The following is a 6,000-nucleotide window of genomic DNA, read 5'->3' on the forward strand; positions in this document are numbered from 1 at the left end:
CTTGGACTTTCTCTATCTACTTTTAAGTGTACACATGTAAATAAAGATGTGCACATTAGAGATCAAAGCTATTCCAAGCCCAACATCATTTATATTTACTTTTCACCTTTCCAGCTACTGCTTTGCTCCTTTCTATTCTGATGAAAAAACAGGCACGGTTGACACCGATTAATTCCTTTCACTTATTCCCTAGCATTACCTCACAGTTTAAAGCTCCAAACCTAAATTAACTTCTGCTTTAAGGCAGCTTTTAGAACCTACATACAATCACCCATTCCGAATGCAGAAAGACTTACTCAGTCCTAACAGTGATATTTAGCCAAATTCTAATGTTAATTAAGTGACAGATTAGAGATTTGACCATCCATATCAATTAGAGTGAACAAAGCAAGCCAATACCTTTTGTAAGTGAATAAAGCAGTTGAAAATTAAGTAAGAACTTTCTGTAAATACGGCCAAGACTTAAATATCACATCACTGCATTAAAAGGCAGCTGAAGGATGAAGACAATACCTCATACCAAAGTTAATTACTGCATTTTAAAAGGAACAACTACAAACCATACCTGTTTAACAAAACAAAAAACCCAACTATGCCTATGAGCAGCTCTCATTAAAATGGGACTCTTGGTCTAAATACATTTAAAATAAGAACTCTAAACCTCATCAAAAATCCAACCGTAAAAAAATGCCTAATTTTAATATTAAAGATCTTCATGAGCTCAAAAGATACTGGTCACTGCCATCCAGGCTATTCAGTCTTCATAAGAAAAAAAACAAAACCACTGAAAACTATTGCCACTGAAGTTATTCTATATTTTATTTAGAGGTAATGAGAGACAAAGATGAGCTGAGCTGTTTAAGTCATCAAAACAAAAGAACTCTGGAAATGTAGAGAGGTGTTTTGTCATAAATATAGACTAAATAAAAATGAAGCTAAGAATTCAGAGTAGAGTGCTCAGGATTAGAATGCAGTTGGGTCTGCTGCTCTTCAGAGCTTCTACATGGAGTGATCGTAATTTACGCCCTTTACCTGCAATTTGCAAAATTAATAATGCTATTCAGAAACTTTTTTAAGACTTGCCCGACATGGATTAAACGCAGGCATTAACAAAAATCAGTAAGGAGTCGGTTTCACACATGAATTAAGTTATTTTTAGCCAATTCATAAAAATACCTCATGGTACTGATGACCCATAAATTAAAGTTTGTAAGTCTCTTGAGTCTAACTGCCCAGTCTGATGTCACTTAATGGTTTAGTTACATCCATGACTTTTACAAATTAGCTCTCCTCCACTATTCCCAACAGCCCCTTAGCTTTTTGAAGGCAGAACCGCGGCAGCTCGCGCCGCAACTCAGCTCGCCGCACGCCGCGAGCTGTCAAGCTGCGGACCCAGCCGGCACCCACGGGGAGGGAGCGCAGCCCGCCGGGCCCTCGCAGGCCCCCGCGCCCGGCCCTGCGCAGCCCGCCTGCGGGAGCGGCGGTGCCGCCGCGAGCTGCAAGGTGCCGGGAGCCGTCAGGGGGAGGCGAGCGCGGCCGCGGCGGGGACGCGGCGCCGCCCGGAGCCCCGGCGCCGCGGGGCGCGCGCGAGCAGGGGGCGCCGGCGTCGCAGGGCAGCGCGCGGCCGCCGCACGCTCCGCGGGGCAGGTGCCATCTTGGAGCGCGCCGCGGGGCGCCCCCGCCGCAGCCCCCCGCGCAGGGGGAGCCCGCGCCGCCCCCCGAGCCCCCGTCCGGCCCCCGCTGCGCGCCCGCCCCGGGGCCGCCCGCCCCGCGGCGAGGCGAGGCGCTCCCTCGCGCACCCCGCCGCGGCCGCGGCAGCCCCCCGCCGCCCCGCGCACCCTCCTCTCGGCCGCGCTCCGCGGCGGCGGTGGAGGGCGCGGGGCCGCGCCGCGCCGCCGACCCGCCCGCCGGGACGGCGCCCGCCTGCGGCGGGGCCGCGGCCCGTACCTGCTGCCGGCGCGGCGCGGCGCGGCGAGGCCTCGCAAGCGGCGGCTCCAGCCTGCCTCTACGAGCGGAGCGCGGCGCCCCGGCTCCCCATCGCCTGCGCCGCCGGGCTGGGCCGAGCCGCGCCGCGCCGGGCTCTGCCGCGCCCCTCCTCCCGGGGCGGGGCTCCCGGGCGGGGCGGGGAGCCTGCCCGCCCGCTTCACAGCCCCGCCCCCTGATTGGCCGCGCGCTGGTGCGGACCGACTCCAGCCCCGCCTCGTCCCCTTCCCATACACGGACAGAGGCCGAGGAAAGGCTCGCGCTCTATTGGCTAGAAGAAGGAGGATAGAACGAAGCAGAGCGCTGATTGGCCGTGGGAGAACGCTGCGTCGCGCCCCCTTGCTGTCGCGTGACGCGAGTGGGCGGGGCCTTGGCGCGGGCAGCGGGGGGGCGGGGCCGCGAGGGGATGTGGCGGTTGCCGGCGGGGGCGGCGCGGACCGCGCGCGGCTGCGTGGATGTCGTCCTCGCTGTTCGGGGTTGTAAGGGGCAGAAATTGAGGCTGTCGCGATTTCTGAGGAGTTTGTCAAACCTGGGAGCGGTGGGCAGTCGGCTGCCGGGGTCGCCGGGGCAGGGGCTCGGCTCGGTAACGGCCTCCCGGGTGTGGGAGGCTGCCGCGCGTGGCCCCGCAGCGTGGCCCGGCTGCGGCCTGGGCCCGCTTTGGCCGCGCTGGTGTGGGTCCTCCCGGCACTGCCCCGGCCTCGGGAAACCGTGTTGCGCCCGAGTGACTGGGGGACAGAGGTTCCCTCCTGGGGAGCATCGTGCCAAATGGGGTTTGGCCCGCTGCACTGGGGAGCTCCAAAGTCACAGGTGGAGGAAAGCATTTTTTGAAGTTTCTGGAGAGTGAGCTTAGGAGGGAGGCAGTGTGGAGGAGTAGGATGAGTGAGGCCGAGTGGGTGGCATTGCAGGGGTGCGCTGGGAGTTGGGCAGGGAAAGCTGTAGCTGGCAGGAGCAGGTGGCCCCACCAGAAAAATAGACCACAGTCCCACCGGTGCATAAAAGGAGGCAAGAAGACTCTTTATTCATTGGATGAGACTATTCTTAGTGGGTTGATGTTTCTTATAACAAAATATGCAAAGGATACTTCCCGTCTTTTTCAAGTAATACGCCAGTATTCCAAGGAATACATTGTTATTACAGATACACAAATGTGTTTGCAACTGTACTGCAATCTAATCCAATGAAGACCAGCATTGGGTTCACTGGACAGCCACCTTGCAGAAGTGCAACCCTAATCTACGCCTGTCTGCGTGGATATATTTAGTTCATGTCTAATCCCAAAATGTGTCAGTACAGGTGGTTTTGGACAGTTTTAACTCTCCAGTGCTTTTATTGGGGATATTCTGTGTGGTCTGCAAGTAGCATTTTGAGTGAAATGCTTAATTGTGACAAAACTCCATTGAGATATATCAACAGCTCCACAGGACTATTAGTTTCTTACAATTTCCTCTCATTTGTTTGGGAAGGTCTTCTATCTACTAGACATACTAAATAGTTGCATAGTATATTATGCAACTAATCTCATTCAGCCTACTCTGACATTTGTTCCTGTTCAATTTAAAATTAGGGGTTTTGGCACACTAGAGAACATTAGACAGTCTCATTATGTTGTCAATCATTTCTGTTTTAGATCAGCAAATCATTAACAATTACTTCCTTCTTATCCATATGTTCAAAGACTTGGTATGTGATCCTTCCTTTTGTGATCCTTCAGCAGCTGAAGCATTCCTGAAAGGAAATCAGTTAAACATGTGTGGTTAATTTTTGAATGAATTATTCTCAAAGACAGTGGAGTAATTGTGTTTTCACAAAGCCTAGAGATGCTAGACACCTCAAAGAGTTTCTGGATAAATACATATCTTTGCAATTTTCAAGATCGTATTTTAAATATTAATCTTATTTTCATTTTAGATAAATCTTTCACAAGATTAAATACATGCCAAACTAATCATTTTCTTTTTTTTTTCTTTTAAATCGAAAATGCTGATTTCCCCCCTAGTACTTTCTCATATCTTAAGACAACCTCATTTGGAAAATGGATTTAAAAAACAGTTATGAGACTCTATTTGCAACTTATAGCTGAGGCTAAGGAGAAAGTTAAATTCCCCAGAATGAAAGTGCTGACAGACACTAAACAACAAAACTCCAAAACAAGGCTGCCAGCCAGAAAGATGAATTACCACCATATCCCTCCAAGTATTACCCTCCTTTTCCAATTGTAGGTTTTGGCAACAGTGAATTGAGCCCTCCCATCAGTTCCGAAAAGGGCACATTCTCCACAAACCCAAAACAAAGTAGCTCCTGTGAGCTGAACACTCCCATTTGATATGAAAGGAGGTGGAGCTAAGGAGAAGGTGAAGAGCTTTGCACGGCTCAGTGCTTGTTCCAAACCCAAGGAGACGCCAGTGGATGCTCTCCAACACAAATTAAGAGCTAACCATTCCAACGTTATCAAAACAGCTGAAGGTCCAAGAGCCAGACTGGCAAAAGATAATTAGGTGTTTACATTCAGGCAGGTCAGATACCCATCTTCCATTGATTTCCACCCAGCAGTTTCTTTGGTGGAAAAGAACAGGAAGAAATAAGGCACTTCAAGAAGCTGTTGTGCCATACTAGTCCCCAAATAAATTTAAATATGACTGATATGGCTGGAGGATTTTCTTCTGTTTTGCTGACAAGGCTGCAAACCCGCAAAACCAGCATCCTACATCTGTCTCTGGGAAGCACAGCAGTAGAGAGAAGACATTCCAGACCACATCTGCAGATCACTGCTGACCCACAGACTCTTGCTGGCAGCCTCTACAGAGCTAGTCCATCTCAAGGTGCTGGTCCCTCTCTTTCCAGTTGCTAAGTTGTTACAAGGCAGCTAAAACCTATTAAATACTTTCTTAAATTTTTTTTTCCATGCAGGAACATCTGGCACAGAGATGTTATATAATCATTAATGGGCAGTGAAACCAAGACAGTTCCTCTACAAAATGTGGTCAACACTATAAGAGGATTTGAGAACTGCTGCCTTAAACATGTTTAGTTGTGTCTGTGTGGAAACTGCTTTGGTGTTCTTCACCTCCTGACGCTGACACTTTTGCTGTGCATAGCTGAGATTCTTGCATAATTTAACAGAGAGCCATCTCAGGTGTCTCCCACTCTGTTTCAAAGCATTGAAGCTGCGTTCTTTTCCAGATTTTGGCACACAACTTGTATCACATTACATTTACAGAAGAGTTTACCAGCCTTTTTTATTTAGGGAATTTCCTAGAAAACAGAGAAAATTTTGTCAAATATATATTTGAATGGCCCACAAAATATTAATATATGAGAACTGCTTCCAGCCAAGTTTATTTCCTTGTTTTTAGTCTGATACAGGTATAATTGATATTATTTATTCCTCTGTCTCAAATTCCAGTGTTGTTGGTCCAAACCTAATAAACAAAATCTTAGACATCTTTTTTTCTGATGAATTGAAAATGTTTGCTGGCCTTTTGTGTTGCTGTATCTTCACAGTATTCAAGCACACAGACAGGCTTGTGGCTAGCATGAAAAACTGGCTGAATGGAAATGTAACCAGCAAAAAATCTGTTTCAGTAATTGCAAATTGAGGATACTGGCAAAATATGTAAAAATAGATGATTTTATTAAAAACATATTTTATTTTGTTTTCTCATACTTTTTCCTACCATAATTGCAAAATCTTCTGACATTCTTTGTCCAGCAAAACTCCAAAGTATATCTAAGTATGCTACATGAATTATGCAAATGATTTTATCAAAAGAAGATGCACATTCGTGTGTACACATTATTTGCCTAGTTTTTCCATTACAGATACAACTTACAGTTAAATCCTAGTTTGTAAAAGTCAGGGAGAGCTCTAGAGGCTCCAGCTTTCTGACACATATGGTAGAAACCTGTCATGTTTGCACAGGACATATGGAGCTTGAATATTTTCATATGAATAAATACTAAAATATGTTGAACATTATCTTTACTTGTTTCAGGTTGATTTCCTAAGGAAACACAGCT

The 6,000-nt window shown here is 47.6% G+C and overlaps 1 protein-coding gene across 6 annotated transcripts in view; it reads right to left on the reverse strand.

The window, feature by feature from the left end:
• The window catches only part of MPP7 (MAGUK p55 scaffold protein 7), a 181,159-nt gene extending 179,115 nt beyond the window's left edge, over positions 1-2,044 (reverse strand). For all 6 annotated transcript variants that reach the window (XR_010883523.1, XM_067291837.1, XM_067291841.1 and 3 more), the window contains exon 1: positions 1,948-2,044. The gene's annotated coding sequence lies outside the window, so the exon portion shown is untranslated. The remainder of the gene's footprint in view (positions 1-1,947) is intronic.
• Between the last annotated feature and the right edge of the window lie 3,956 nt (positions 2,045-6,000).

This window comes from Apteryx mantelli, chromosome 2, assembly GCF_036417845.1.
Source record: "Apteryx mantelli isolate bAptMan1 chromosome 2, bAptMan1.hap1, whole genome shotgun sequence".
Taxonomy (NCBI): Eukaryota; Metazoa; Chordata; class Aves; order Apterygiformes; family Apterygidae; genus Apteryx; species Apteryx mantelli.